Below are 16,262 nucleotides of genomic sequence, written 5' to 3' on the forward strand. Positions count from 1 at the left end.
ATGCATCAATTCATATTCCTGATTTGACATCTTTAAAACTTGAAAAAATTATAATTCTATTCGACGAGTATCATTAAACTCATTTGAAATAAGATTAATATAGAACGTGACAGAGAATGGGATGTGGACATTGTCATCAAGATGAATGATCACAGTCTCATAGTCAATAATTATGGAACGTATTATTTAGTCGAGTCAGAAAGTATCGTGGTTGGTAATGATAGTTTCATAGATTGATAAACTGAAGACTTGAAATCAGGATAATTCTATTCGACCGGTAATATTGGACTCATTTGATACAAGACGGTAGATGATTTCAGTGATTATTCATAGGTGAATGAAGACCTTTCTATGAATTGATGAACAAAAATTTAGTTTTAACTTAATTTTGTATTGAGAAAAGTAGTCGACATATGTGAAATGAAAATTTCATTCATTTTTGTTTTGTATGTTTCAAAGATTATCAGTCATATGAATGTATTAGTGGAGAGCGGCATTCCTCATTATAATGACAGCTCATATCACGCTCGTTATACAAAAGAAAATATCATATAATTTGATTAATTAGTTAAAATCTGATGATAAACAACAATGATGTAAAATGATTGATGTAAGAACAACAAAAACAACGACCGAGGTCAACGGACAGATCACACTATCACATAATAGATAGTATTCTTATCATTATTGTTACTTTTTCTCAAATATTTCTTATGCGAATACGTATAATAGATTGAAAGAAGCCAAATAGTAGTTGTGATGATTATGCGTGATATTCAAATACATATTGGTGACCTAATCGTCAAGTAACTGTACTCAATGTGGGTAGTTTTGAAAGGACGAATGAACCAGACGTTCATTTTTGGTTCAACATATACTGTTCATCGTCAGTCTGTCAGTCAGCTTCAGCGTAGAATCAGGCACATTTATGCATCGGTCCAAGTTGCCACACCTCGTTAGAACAACAAGGTGAACAACGTATTCATAGAAATAGTTAATTTAGTGATGGTAGTATATAAAAGATAGATTGTATATAAGGATACAGTATAGGAAGGAAGAACGTTATGAAGCAATTTTATTTTTAAGGTTTAAGGGAAGTTAGAGAGTGTATACACTGCACCATTGTGATTGATTCTGAGCCATGTCACCTAGAGTCTTCAACCAACGCATTCCAAACATCTTGGCATTATTACTGAGTGTTAACAGAAGACTCTGCATTTTGTCAGCGTCTTTGCCAAACAGGACTATGTCATCTGCTCATTCTAAGTCGATAGGCGTACAATCTGATAAGAAAATAATGCTCGAATTGCCTTGAAGTCGGGCGTCTACTGCATCTTATTTCGTGTCCAGAAACACTATTGCAAACGTTTCCTGTTAGTGAAAACAGCGTCATGCCTCTGTTATTCTCACATTTACTCACACCTCGTTGAACATTATCTTGATGAGGTATATTTCTCTCCAGTCCATTGGCACTTGTTTGCCCCCTCCGAAATGTTTAATAGAAGGTGTAGCATGTGTGCAGTTGCTTCAATGTCTGACTTCAGTGTTTATTATTATTATTATTATTAATAATATTGGCTTTATTCAATATTATAATATGGTACAATATTGAATAAAGCCATTATTAACAATAATAAAAAAGAAAATGTCATATCATAGATAAAATCTGATGATAAACAACAAGGAATTAAAATGTATGATATTTGAACAACAACAAAAACAACGGTCAAGGTTAACAGACAGATCACACTGTCACATAATAGATAGTATTCTTATCACTATTGTTACTTTTTGTAAAATATTTCTTATGTGAATACGTATAATAGATTGAAAGAAACGAAATAGTAGTTGTGATGATTATGCGTGATATTCAATTACATATTGGTCATCTAATTGTCAATTAACTGTACTCAATGTGGATAGTTTTGAGAGGATGAATGAAGTAGGCGTTGTTTTCTTGTTAGACATATGCTGTTCATCGAAGACAGTGTGTTCCTTTACAACTGAGTTATCTTAATCACTTCAAATATACTTTCAATATACTGTCAATGTCTTTGTGTTGTCTAATGATTATAAGTTGTTAAAGATGATTGTCCATTTAATCGAAATAGAGAAGATAAAATAAAAACAAGCAACAGAACGAACAATCATGGATGACCATTATCGAACTGATATCACACATCGCTGTTTTCTGCAAGTCTTCATCACTTCATTCTGTGTGATTGTTTGTGCTGGTTTTTCAGTTAAATGTTGCATTTGTGATAAGGAAGAGTAGAGTGCGAATTGGAATGTGTATGTTTGCGTGTGTGTTATTTATATGGTGAATAAACAATTGACGTGTTATTGTCCAGAATTCTCAGCATTATTCCGATTAATTCATTCCAACAGTTGGAGCAATCTATAAAGCTGAATGATATCAGCTAATGAAGGAAGGTATAACGAACATCTTTGTATAAAATACAGTACTTCACATGCACTTGACACTGTATAAGTCCATTATCGTTGAGCTTTTCAATTAATTCACTATACAGAGAGTATCATTCCGTCAATGATAATTAATTATGGAAATAGTCATTGAGGTAATAGGTTTTTAACAATCTGATCATACATATAGTTGATAAGAACATTTTAAACTCGAAATATATAATCAACCAGTCCTGAAATGGTGGATAGCAGCGGACAAGTTTGACGAAGTTGATAATGCGAAAAGAATCCGACACCTCATCGCTGTAGATGGTAAGCTTATATTACCGTGGGGACATTAACACATTAACCGAGTAAAGATCAATCTCAATACCGGTTTCGATTTTGTGTTTCGCAACAGAGAATGATGGATGTCTATCCACTGCTGTTATTGTATGGTTTGATTTTATTTATTTTTGCAACACATTCATTAATTGACTTGTCGTCGCTATCATCATCATCATATTTGTCCTAATGAATATCCTAAATATTGTCATCATCAACAACACCATCCTCGAAATCATGACTACCATCTTCCAAATCATAACCGCCATCAGCTAACTCACATTCATTGTGAAGGTCATGTTCATATTTTCCACACTTATGTAACCACTTCCTATAGTGAATTGCTATACATTTATTCTCATTTATTCTATCGATCAATATCCCGTATGACGTAACCTACTTCGCTGTTTATTCTTCAACTCTACTTGACTGGGATGAATTCTTCTCATGTAATAGTCTGACAGATGCCATCAACATATTCAATTTGATTATTAACTGTAGTCTAGATTCGTGTGCACCAATTAAGACTTACAGGATTAGTAAAACTTACGAATTATATATACCAGCTAAATATCGTAATAAACTAAGACGCCTTAAGAAACGTTATTTTAAATCTAACGACTTCACGGCAGTCGCACACATAACGATAGTTTTCAACCAAATTAAAGAGAAACATAGGACAAAAGCCATCAATGAAGAGTACTAAGTACTAGCTCAAAAGTGCAAAACCTTATCCACCTTTACAATAAACGTGCTAAATCAACTCAAAAGGTTGATATACCATGCATCCTGCATAATAATAATTTAATATATGACCCTTAAACTTTAGCAGAACTTTCAGTGGTAATTTTGCAAATGGCAAAGAATACATAAATGGCTCCGCTTCTAGAGTTATATGCATGACTGATAACTCAAATAAATCTATCTCCTTCACATGTCTGAAAATTAGTAAGGTTATAAATGTTACCAAGGTTACGAAAGGTCACGGAGCAGATAAGATTTCATCGACTTTCTACAACTATGGTGGTCCAGATATTAGACTTCTTCTCCTTAAGGTGTTTACTCTCTCTATGGAATCAGGCTCTTATCCTGACCGTTTGAAAACCGCGTACATCGTACCACGTTACAAATGTGGTGATAAGACTGACATGAACAACTATCGGCCAATAAATATTACTCCAGTTATCTCTAGGATTATGGAAAGAATTATTAGTGACGAACTATTCAACTAGTTATTGAACAAACAATTTATTGATGATTCGCAACATGGATTTCTTAAAAACAGATACTGTATGACATATCATTTTGACTTCTCTAATTTAGTCTATTCTCTTCGTAGCCAAGGATATCTAGTATTAGTGCTATACCTGGACATTTTTAAAGCCTTTTAAATGGTCAACCACCAACTTCTCATAAGTAAATTCGCATCTTATGGGTCCGAAATCCGTTATCAGCCTGGCTTGATTCCTTCCTCAGCAATCGACATCAAGTAGTTAAAAACAACTCTTCATTGTCGAATGCAGTCATTGTTAGAAGTGGAGTAATTCAGGGTAGTGTCTTAGCTCCTTTGCTCTTTTGAGTTTTCATTAATGATATTTGTGAGTGTTTTAGTGTGGGTAAGTCCATTTTGTTTGCAGACGATCTTAAGGTGGTGTACGCATTTTCTCCACATGAGCTGAGCAATATTAAAATAGTAGCACGCGCATAAATGATAAATTAAGATTGGAATCAGTACACAGAAGATTTACACTTCGTACTCTTGAACCTGATAGTGTCTTGACATTTAATTTGAGGTGAAGTAAACTAGGGCTTGACAATTTATGGAAGAGGAGACTCAAACTTAACCTTATCTTGTTTTTCAAAATACATAACAAACTCTTAAGAAAAACACTTAAGAAAAAATGACAAGTTCCCTCGTGTTGCATTGGCCTGCCATATATAAATTATTTATCAATTACTAAGCCAGCAAACATAAAACTTTCTTATATTTCATGTTTGCTCTCTACATCAAATGTGGCATTTTATAACAATCTGATCATGCCTGTAAACTGGTGTGAATTCTGTAAATATTATTTTTAAAATATATATTATTATTTATATGTTTGACGTTAGTTTTTAGCATGTGAAATAATTTCTTCCTAATATTTATCAGTAATTATTGCGCAATTTGATGCCATTCTAATGCGAATTTATTTCAAAGATGGATTTTATTTAAATTTGTGGTTGCCATGTCTGTAGGATTCTTGAGCAATGGATTGATTATCTGAGTACACTACTAGATTATTAGGCATCAATCAACTCTATGTCGATCTAGACCTCAGTGTTGATTGGATTCTATCATTGTAGTCCGAAATTTCGAATTGAATAAGTTTTTGTGAGAAAAGTCGCGATTCGACCGAATCAGAATAACATAGAATGGATTTTTGTTTGAGGATCAGTAAGCAATTGATTGTTCGAATGTGTGAATGTTAACGTGTTTATCTGTGATAAAGATTGTAGTAGGTTCTGAACACTAATATCAGCATCAAATATGCAAACCATTCATTTCCAACTTATCTGATTTATATGCAAGACAAACACACCACGTCACAACATATAACAGCAAATGACATTTGTACACGATCTAGCTGTGAAGTGGTCATTATTGTAGTTGACTGCAATTAGGAAAGTGTGAATAACTTAGGAATCGTAAAACTTATGATAATTGTAAGTCAAAATCAAGCTTCCAACAAGAAGAATACGAACGTCGACAATGTAGTTGTTGAAACATTATGCAATAAGTTTATATGTTATATTCGCCCATCAATATTTCACAGAATTCGCCTATAATGTAATGCTCATTAGGATATCACGGTAAGGGACAATGATGAGTTTTGAAGGCTCCATCTAGTTTGGTTGAGTTATCTGTAGATGAATAAATGCAAAATATTGAGTAACGTTGAGTTCATATGTCACATTGATTGATTTAGAACGTGACACAGAATGGAATGTGGACATTGTTATCAAGATGATTGATCACGATCTCATCGTCAATAATTATGGGACGTATTAATTTGTCGAGTCTGAAAGTATCCTGATTGTTGATAATAGTTTCATAGATTGATAAACTGAAGAATTGAAATGGAGATAGGTCTATTCAACAAGTATTACTAGACTCCTTTGAAATAAAATCGTAAATGATTTCAGTGTTTATTCATAACTGAATGAAGACCTTCTATGGCTTGATGAACAAACTATCTGCTTTCATTATTACCTCTTATTATTATTAATGAGAAAAACTATCACAATAAAATCTCTCGTACGGTTTGTTTTCCTCATTGATGTATACTGCTTATCCGAAAATGCAATAAATGCTTCATCGCCTGTAAGTTTATCTTACTCCACAAATGAGATTGTAGAAACTTTAAATGTTTAAACACTTACATGCTGTCAATTTACACTAACAATGACCCTTGCAACCCTAACTTATTTGAAAAATATCTAACATGAACAATGGTAAATCTGACAGACATGTTTCGGCAATCATTGTTTTGTTGTTCCGTGCTCTCTGTTTTAATTTCACTTTCTCTAATTATAGATAGATATCAAGAACTCGTACTGGCAGTGGAAATAACTTTAGAGAACAACGTTCATAAATCAGCAGGCTATCCACTTAAGTAAAAAATAACAAGTTACTTCCTGATGTATTGGATTGCCGTGACACATGTCTTAAATAAACTACTCAACAGTTACCGTACTAGCAAACTGAAAACAGTAACCTGCGTCACATGTTTGTTCTCTACATCTAATGTTGCTCTTTATATGAAATTGATGATGCCTGGAAACTGGAACGAATTCTGTATATATTATTATTTTCATAAAATATTATTATGTATTTGATGAACAGCCAAATATTTCTATCTAGAATATTGGTTAACGTTGGGATAATCTATCTTATTGATTGATATAGAAGGTGACACAATATAAGTTATGGACATTGTGAACAAGATGAATGATCACGAACTCATAGTCAATAATTATGGGACGTATAATTTAAACGGATCTAAAAGCACCATGATTGTTATTCACAGTTCCGTAGATTGATAAACTGAAGACTTGAAATCGAGATAATTCTATTCTATCAGTATTACTAGACTCACGTGAAATGAGATGGTAGATGATTTCAATGTTTATTCGTAACTGAATCAAGAACTTCTACGAAATGATGAATAAACTATCTGTTTTAACATCATTTCGTTTTGACAAAAGTATTGGTCATATGCAAAATGATAATTTGATTCATTTTTTCGTTTCTATGTGTCAAAGATGATCAGTCATATGAATGTATTAGTAGATAGTGGCATTCCTCATTATAATGACAACTCATAACATGCTCATTATACAAAAAATCTGTCGTATCAGAGATCAAATCTGGTGATAAAGAACGCGGAAATGAAATGAATGATATTTGAACAACAAAATCAACGTTCATGATTAACAGACATATAATACTATTGGTATATAATTCCCATTTAAACATTAAAAATAAAACACAGATTTCAGCGAAGGGATGTCTGTTCAACGAATTTATTATCAAGCTGTACAATCATATATATATATATATATATATATATGAAAATGTTTTGTTAAAGTACTAATTCCGTGAGGAAATGTGAACACGAATAACCAAGATTATAATACTGGATTACGTAATATGAATAACAACAGTAGATTTAGTGAATATAGTAAGACGGATAAAACGTTTTGGTTACAATAATTAAAGGTCATTAAAGGTCATAGAGGTGTAAAATAAATAAATAAATAAATAAATAAATAAATAAGGTGATGAGTATTCATGAATAAAATAATGAGAATATAAAACATAAGTAAAGGGGGAATGGAGTAATAATAATAATAAAAGAATCATAATAATAATAATAATAATATTAAGGCCATGGTAACGATAATGTTAAAACGTACTTCTTTTGTACGCATAGTTCTGGTTTGAGCTCATGGATGGTAAGAGCTTCGGCTATTTTTTTAAAAGTTTGATCCGAAGAAATCTTGGTAAATTTGAACGAATCATATAAACAACCTTAAAATCAGACTGTGGATTAGTCGAATGATTACAGTCGATTAGGTGTTCGAGTATAGAACTTCGAACTGCTTTCTTTCCACCATTGTAGAACCAAGCTGGTATATGTTCTCGTATCCGGAATGAAAGCGAGCGCTGGCTACGGCCGATGTACCTTGCTCCACAAGAGCAGGTGAACTGGTAGATGCACATGGAGGCGACCAAACGCGGAAGCTCATCTTTTATGGATACAGAAATTAAGTTCTTACTGGTGAAGGTTATTCGTAGTTTTGCAGCGTTAAATGTCCTTTTAATCGTTGTTGTTAAACGATTTTTAATTATGTCTGATGTTCAATCACCTTTAAATTCCAGACTTATATGAAGGCTTTTCTTTGGCACTGCATAACTAGGATTCTTATCGACGCTACTTCTGTTCATATTCTTCTCTATGAACCGGTCTGGGTAGCCATTTTTCAACAAAGTTTTCTTGAGGAACGCTAGTTCTTCGTTGATGCATTCTGTACTACATATCCGATGTATACGATAGCATAAAAAATGAATCAAGTTTCTTTTTCTAATTAATGGAACCCAGCTGTAGAAGTTGGTTAGTTGACCATTCCATGTTTGCTTTCTAAAGATAGATCTTTTCAAAAAACCATTGCCTCTTCTCAATAGATGTACATCAAGAAAAGGGATTGATTGGTCTCTCTCTCTTTCTAATGTAAAGTCTATGGAAGGGTGGCATGAGTTGAAGAAGTGTAAGATATTGTCCAAATCAATAATATCGTCACAAACGACAAATGTGTCGTCCATGTATCTTACGTATAGTTGGAATCGACTTGTCATTGAACTGAGTTGATCGTTTTCTAGTTTTGCCATGAAGCAGTCTGCTAGAATTGCACCTAAAGGAGATCCCATTGCGATCCCATCTCTTTGTCTATATACTTCATTGTTGAAAGTGAACTGGACATTAAAGGTACAACGTAACAATAATTCTTTTAAATGTTCAGTTGGAATACCTAAAACTATGTTGTTGGAGTCTATATACTCACAAATGTAACATATAGTTTCCGTTAACGGTACACTAGTGAATAAAGAATTAACATCAAGTGAGAACATGTGTTTTCCGGAAGTATTAACATCCTTAATACGATCAATAAATTGAAAAGTATCATGAATAGAATATTTAGATACTTGCCTTCTAACTGGTTCCAATTTTTTAGCTAACCATTGGGCTATTCGGTGGTATGGTGAACTTGACATGTCTAAAATAGGTCGTAATGGTAAACCTGCTTTATGTACTTTCGGTAGTCCGTATAAGCGTGGGATGATTTAACCCATTGGGCGAATGTGATCATATAAATCCTGGGTAATTATCTCTTTATTTTTAAGGTTTTTAACAACATCCGTTAGCTGTTTTTCAATCTGCAGTGTTTTATCACCTTCTCCTTTAGGTTTAGAGAATTTAGTGACATCCTTCAAGATTAATCTCATTCTTTATCCAAATATTCTTGACGGTCAAGTAAGACTACACCAGCTCCTTTGTCAGGTTTACTTAGTAATAAATCCTTATTTCTTCTCAGGAGCATAAGTTGATCCAGATGGTTCTTAGTTAATAAGTTGTTCTTACCACATTGTATATTAACATATCCATGAGAAACAGTCACAAAAGGCTAAACGTAAACACTTAGAAACATTGGAACACGTAGACGTGATTAACAAGTTTCCAGAACATCCCGAAAATTATGTATTTAATCATTCGTCTATTAAACTTTCGGCTATTCAAATGCAGGCCTCATCATTGGGTCCTAAATTCTGTAATAGCACCTCCAAAACCAACAGACTTTATGCACAAATTCAATTCGAAAATCTATCAAACCAAACTCATGATCTTGTGCCGACATCCCCACAAAATCTTCAGCATTTCAAATCCACATTACTGGACTGTAGTCATGGATATGTTAATATACAATGTGGTAAGAACAACTTATTAACTAAGAACCATCTGGATCAACTTATGCTCCGGAGAAGAAATAAGGATTTATTACTAAGTAAACCTGACAAAGGAGCTGGTGTAGTCTTACTTGACCGTCAAGAATATTTGGATAAAGAATGAGATTAATCTTGAAGGATGTCACTAAATTCTCTAAACCTAAAGGAGAAGGTGATAAAACACTGCAGATTGAAAAACAGCTAACGGATGTTGTTAAAAACCTTAAAAATAAAGAGATAATTACCCAGGATTTATATGATCACATTCGCCCAATGGGTTAAATCATCCCACGCTTATACGGACTACCGAAAGTACATAAAGCAGGTTTACCATTACGACCTATTTTAGACATGTCAAGTTCACCATACCACCGAATAGCCCAATGGTTAGCTAAAAAATTGGAACCAGTTAGAAGGCAAGTATCTAAATATTCTATTCATGATACTTTTCAATTTATTGATCGTATTAAGGATGTTAATACTTCCGGAAAACACATGTTCTCACTTGATGTTAATTCTTTATTCACTAGTGTACCGTTAACGGAAACTATATGTTACATTTGTGAGTATATAGACTCCAACAACATAGTTTTAGGTATTCCAACTGAACATTTAAAAGAATTATTGTTACGTTGTACCTTTAATGTCCAGTTCACTTTCAACAATGAAGTATATAGACAAAGAGATGGGATCGCAATGGGATCTCCTTTAGGTGCAATTCTAGCAGACTGCTTCATGGCAAAACTAGAAAACGATCAACTCAGTTCAATGACAAGTCGATTCCAACTATACGTAAGATACATGGACGACACATTTGTCGTTTGTGACGATATTATTGATTTGGACAATATCTTACACTTCTTCAACTCATGCCACCCTTCCATAGACTTTACATTAGAAAGAGAGAGAGACCAATCAATCCCTTTTCTTGATGTACATCTATTGAGAAGAGGCAATGGTTTTTTGAAAAGATCTATCTTTAGAAAGCAAACATGGAATGGTCAACTAACCAACTTCTACAGCTGGGTTCCATTAATTAGAAAAAGAAACTTGATTCATTTTTTATGCTATCGTATACATCGGATATGTAGTACAGAATGCATCAACGAAGAACTAGCGTTCCTCAAGAAAACTTTGTTGAAAAATGGCTACCCAGACCGGTTCATAGAGAAGAATATGAACAGAAGTAGCGTCGATAAGAATCCTAGTTATGCAGTGCCAAAGAAAAGCCTTCATATAAGTCTGGAATTTAAAGGTGATTGAACATCAGACATAATTAAAAATCGTTTAACAACAACGATTAAAAGGACATTTAACGCTGCAAAACTACGAATAACCTTCACCAGTAAGAACTTAATTTCTGTATCCATAAAAGATGAGCTTCCGCGTTTGGTCGCCTCCATGTGCATCTACCAGTTCACCTGCTCTTGTGGAGCAAGGTACATCGGCCGTAGCCAGCGCTCGCTTTCATTCCGGATACGAGAACATATACCAGCTTGGTTCTACAATGGTGGAAAGAAAGCAGTTCGAAGTTCTATACTCGAACACCTAATCGACTGTAATCATTCGACTAATCCACAGTCTGATTTTAAGGTTGTTTATATGATTCGTTCAAATTTACCAAGATTTCTTCGGATCAAACTTTTAAAAAAATAGCCGAAGCTCTTACCATCCATGAGCTCAAACCAGAACTATGCGTACAAAAGAAGTACGTTTTAACATTATCGTTACCATGGCCTTAATATTATTATTATTATTATGATTCTTTTATTATTATTATTACTCCATTCCCCCTTTACTTATGTTTTATATTCTCATTATTTTATTCATGAATACTCATCACCTTATTTATTTATTTATTTATTTATTTATTTTACACCTCTATGACCTTTAATGACCTTTAATTATTGTAACCAAAACATTTTATCCGTCTTACTATATTCACTAAATCTACTGTTGTTATTCATATTACGTAATCCAGTATTATAATCTTGGTTATTCGTGTTCACATTTCCTCACGGAATTAGTACTTTAACAAAACATTTTCATATATATATATATATATATATTTGATTGTACAGCTTGATAATAAGTTCATTGAACAGAGATCCCTTCGCTGAAATCTGTGTTTTAATTTTAATGTTTAAATGGGAATTATATACCAATAGTGTTTTATATTCTCATTATTTTATTCATGAATACTCATCACCTTGTTTATTTAATTATTCATTTTACACCTCTCTGACCTTTATGGACCTTGTAGCTGTAAATAATTCCCCAAACTCAATAGTTCATTAAGTGTTCGACATTGGATGCTGACCACGTGTTTAAGTGGACTTGTTTAGCTGAAGGCTTTCGGTCATGCATCCGCACCATGTCACGTTTCAATACGGCGTCGGACACAGCTACTACGTTTCATTAGCCAGCTCATAGAAAAGGTCCTCGATATATTGATAACGGATCAAATATATCTTTCCTACCTCTTCTCGTCTGACTTCTGATTTCTATCTGATTGGGAACGATACAATTTAGAAGGTGCTACTGGTGGCTAGTTGTAAAATTAGAACATCCGTTGCATCATCATTGGTGATACCGACGTGATCTGGTACACCAAGTCAATATACTGTGAGTCTGATCCATTTTGGAATATTATTATTCATTGTTATTTTTTATTTGAATTTTATATATTGTGATATACTTTTTTTCGCGAATTTTTTTTCTCGGATATACTTTAGTTAGACATTTTTCGTTATCTATATTACTATGACGGAACACTCTCCTAAGGTTCTTAAGTTTAAGTCTATTCCCCCTATTTCGATTTAGTTAACGCCATTTTGGCCCGACAATATGGAGTTCTGGTTCTGCAACGCAGAAGCCGATTTTTGCATGCACGGAATCACGGAATCGCGCACATGTTTCCTCGCGGTAGTTAAGGCGTTACCGCGCGAGTTTAACAGGTACGTAACACCTAGTATGTTTACTAGTGATGTTCCCGAACCTTACGAAACGCTTAAACTGTCGATTTTAAAATGAGGAGATCTAACTGATCGACAACGGTTAGACCAACTCTTTAACAATATCGACTTGCAACATGGTTCTGCGACGGACATGTTGCTTAGAATGAGAAAAGTCATCGGCCAACGAACTTTCGATGATGGCCTATTCAGACAACTTTTCTTGTCTAAACTCCCTCAACAGGTGCAGGCAGTGCTTGTTTCATTTCAAAACAATGCCATAGATGAACTTGCTGTATCTGCCGATCGAATTTTGGAAATCACTAGATCTTCCAAGGCCGAGGTTTTTTCCGTCAAAGAAAAACCCCATTCGACCTCGACTGACATGGCCGAACTATGTCACACGCTTACACGATATCTTAGAGTTTGCAATAACCGTAGTCCGTCAAAAACCCCGCGTAGAAGCGCCTCACGTAAGCTGGTATCATAACCAGTACGGTAAGGTTTCCAAAAATTGCAGGAAACCTTCCAATTATCCGACTTCAAAATCGACTGACGAATAAGATTTCGGGAAACTTCCCAGCCGGCACGCGTTAACGGCAACCGTAGCCGGCGAACACAGCCGTCTGTTATACGTCACGGATGTGACTACGAAAGTTCGCTACCTCGTCGACACTGGCGCAGAAGTTAGCGTTCTTCCAGCAAATCCCGACGACAGATTTCGCGAGTCTGTTTTAAGTTTACAGGCGGCAAACGGAAAGTCGATCGCTACTTACGGTGAAAGGTACGTCTACCTTAACGTGGGTTTACGCAAACCCATACACTGGATTTTCGTGGTTGCAGATGTCTCTACGCCAATCATTGTTATAGACTTGTTACAACACCACAATCTACTCATCGACACACGCTCACGAAAGTTAATAGACGGAAGCACTAAGTTATCTGTTTGCATAACTCCTCGTTCTGGTTGCAGGTTATCCCCAGTCACGATTAAGCACACCATAGACCCCTTGTACCAATCAGTACTCGACAAATACCCCGGGATATACCAATCGCAATCGGAATTGCCTTGTGTAACGAGCAATGTTACACATCACATCTCGACTACAGGACCACCTGTATTTTCGAAAGCTCGAAGACTCTCTCCCGAGAAGCTTAGGTTAGCTAAAAACGAATTCGACCACATGATGGACCTAGGGATAATTCGACCATCGAATAGTCTATGGGCATCCCCATTGCACATGGTCCCTAAAAAGGACAGCGATGATTGGCGGCCAACTGATGATTATCGGCGTCCGAATGCTAAACCATTCTCGATCGTTACCCGCTGCCTCATATTCACGATTTGACAGTTACCTTGAAAGGTGCAACTGTCTTTTCGAAAATCGACTTGGTTAAAGCTTATAACAAATTACCGATGGCACCTGACGACATTCCTAAAACCGCCATCATCACTCCCTTCGGTCTCTACGAATTTCTTCGAATGCCTTTTGGTTTAAGAAACGCGGCTCAAACCTTCCAAAGGTTTATAGACGACGTCTTCCGAGGTCTCAACTTAGTACATGCGTATGTTGATGACTGTCTAATAGCAAGTCCGGGCAGAGAATCACATCTCAAACATCTGGACAATGTTTTCGATCGATTACACAGGCATAGCATTACTGTCAAAATACAAAAATGCCAAATCGGAACAAACTCCTTAGATTTCCTAGGACACACCATTGATGCCCAAGGCATCCGGCCAATTAAGAGCAAAGTGGCGGCCATTCTGGATTACCCAGAACCGACCACGATCAAACAGTTACGAACTTTCAACGGACTTGTAAGTTTCTACAGACGGTTCCTACCCAAATGCGCATCCCCTATGAAACCGTTAACCGATCAGGTTCGTGGAAATGCGAAATCAATTAGTTTAGACGACACAGCCTGTAAAGCATTCTCCGCAGTTATGGAACACATCGCTAAGACAACCCTGCTTGCTCATCAGGACACTCAAGCGCCCATTAGTATCGCCGTAGACGCATCCGACTCAGCAATCGGAGGAGTCTTACAACAATGGGTTAACAACTCGTGGCAACCTTTAGGATTTTTCTCCAGCCGGTTGTTAGACACGGAATCTAGGTACAGCAAGTTCGGTAGGGAACTCATAGCTATGTATTGTGCTGTACGGCATTTCGAACATTCCATCGAAGGAAGAGAATTCACGCTTTTTACCGATCACAAACCTCTTACCTTCTCTTTAAATTCATCTTCAGACAAGTACTCACCGCGAGAGTTTCGACAACTGGACTACATTTCGCAGTTTACTTCAGACATACAACATATTTCTGGAGCTAACAATGCAGTCGCAGACGCCTTGTCTCGAATAAATTCCTTGAACAGTTTCCAAGGAATCGACCTTCTTAAACTCGCTCAGCTTCAAAAAGAAGACATTGATCTTCAGCATGAGTTATCCTCGACAACTCTAAAACTAAGTATTAGGCAGATGGGAACAGGTAAGGAAACTTTACTCTCTGACACATCTACAGGTAAAGATCGTCCAATTGTACCAAAACATTATCGCCGCAACGTCTTCAATACGTTGCACAATCATTCTCATCCAGGTGCTCGTGCAACAGTCAAACTTATAGCCGAACGCTTTTGTTGGCCTGGCATGAATAAAGACGTGAGGGAGTGGGCATGCTCCTGTGTAAGTTATCAGAAATCTAAGGTAATCAGACACAACAAATGTCCCTTAGGCTCTTTCAAAACTCCTGACGCTCGTTTCGACCACGTCCACATAGATTTAGTAGGACCCTTACCCGACTCGAACGGATACTCATATCTCCTAACATGCGTAGACCGTTTCACTCGATGGCCAGAAGCAGTACCGATTACGGACATTAATGATGAAACAGTGGCCCGCGTTTTCGTCGAACGATGGGTAGCGAATTTTGGCTGCCCTTCAACCATCACTACAGACCGCGGACGCCAGTTCGAATCTGGACTTTTCCGTTGTCTGTCCACACTTTTATGAATCACGCGCTTTCGAACGACCGCCTACCACCCACAAGCAAACGGGTTAGTAGAACGTTTTCATCGACAATTAAAAGCTTCATTATCAGCTTCAAACGTTTCACAGTGGAAAGACGCTCTTCCACTCGTCTTGCTAGGTATCCGCAATGCAGTGAAAGCCGACATTGGATACACGGCATCTCAACTCTTTTACGGAACGACACTCCGACTCCCAGGAGAATTCGTGGATCCTTCATCTTCTTCATTGAACATGGATCTAAACTTTTACACGAGTAGGCTTACAAACGCTATGCGTTCAGTTAAACCTGCTCACACTCGACCTCAGTCAACTGATGTTTTCGTTCAACTCGAATTACGACATAGTACACACGTCTTCGTTCGTCGAGACTCACATCGACGACCCCTCGAATCAGCATACGAAGGACCCTTCAAAGTTCTTCAATGCGAACCTAAGTACTATGTAGTCGATAAGAACGGTACGAAAGATAGCATCAGTATCG

This window comes from Schistosoma mansoni (assembly GCF_000237925.1).
Source record: "Schistosoma mansoni, WGS project CABG00000000 data, chromosome 1 unplaced supercontig 0122, strain Puerto Rico, whole genome shotgun sequence".
Classification (NCBI taxonomy): Eukaryota; Metazoa; Platyhelminthes; class Trematoda; order Strigeidida; family Schistosomatidae; genus Schistosoma; species Schistosoma mansoni.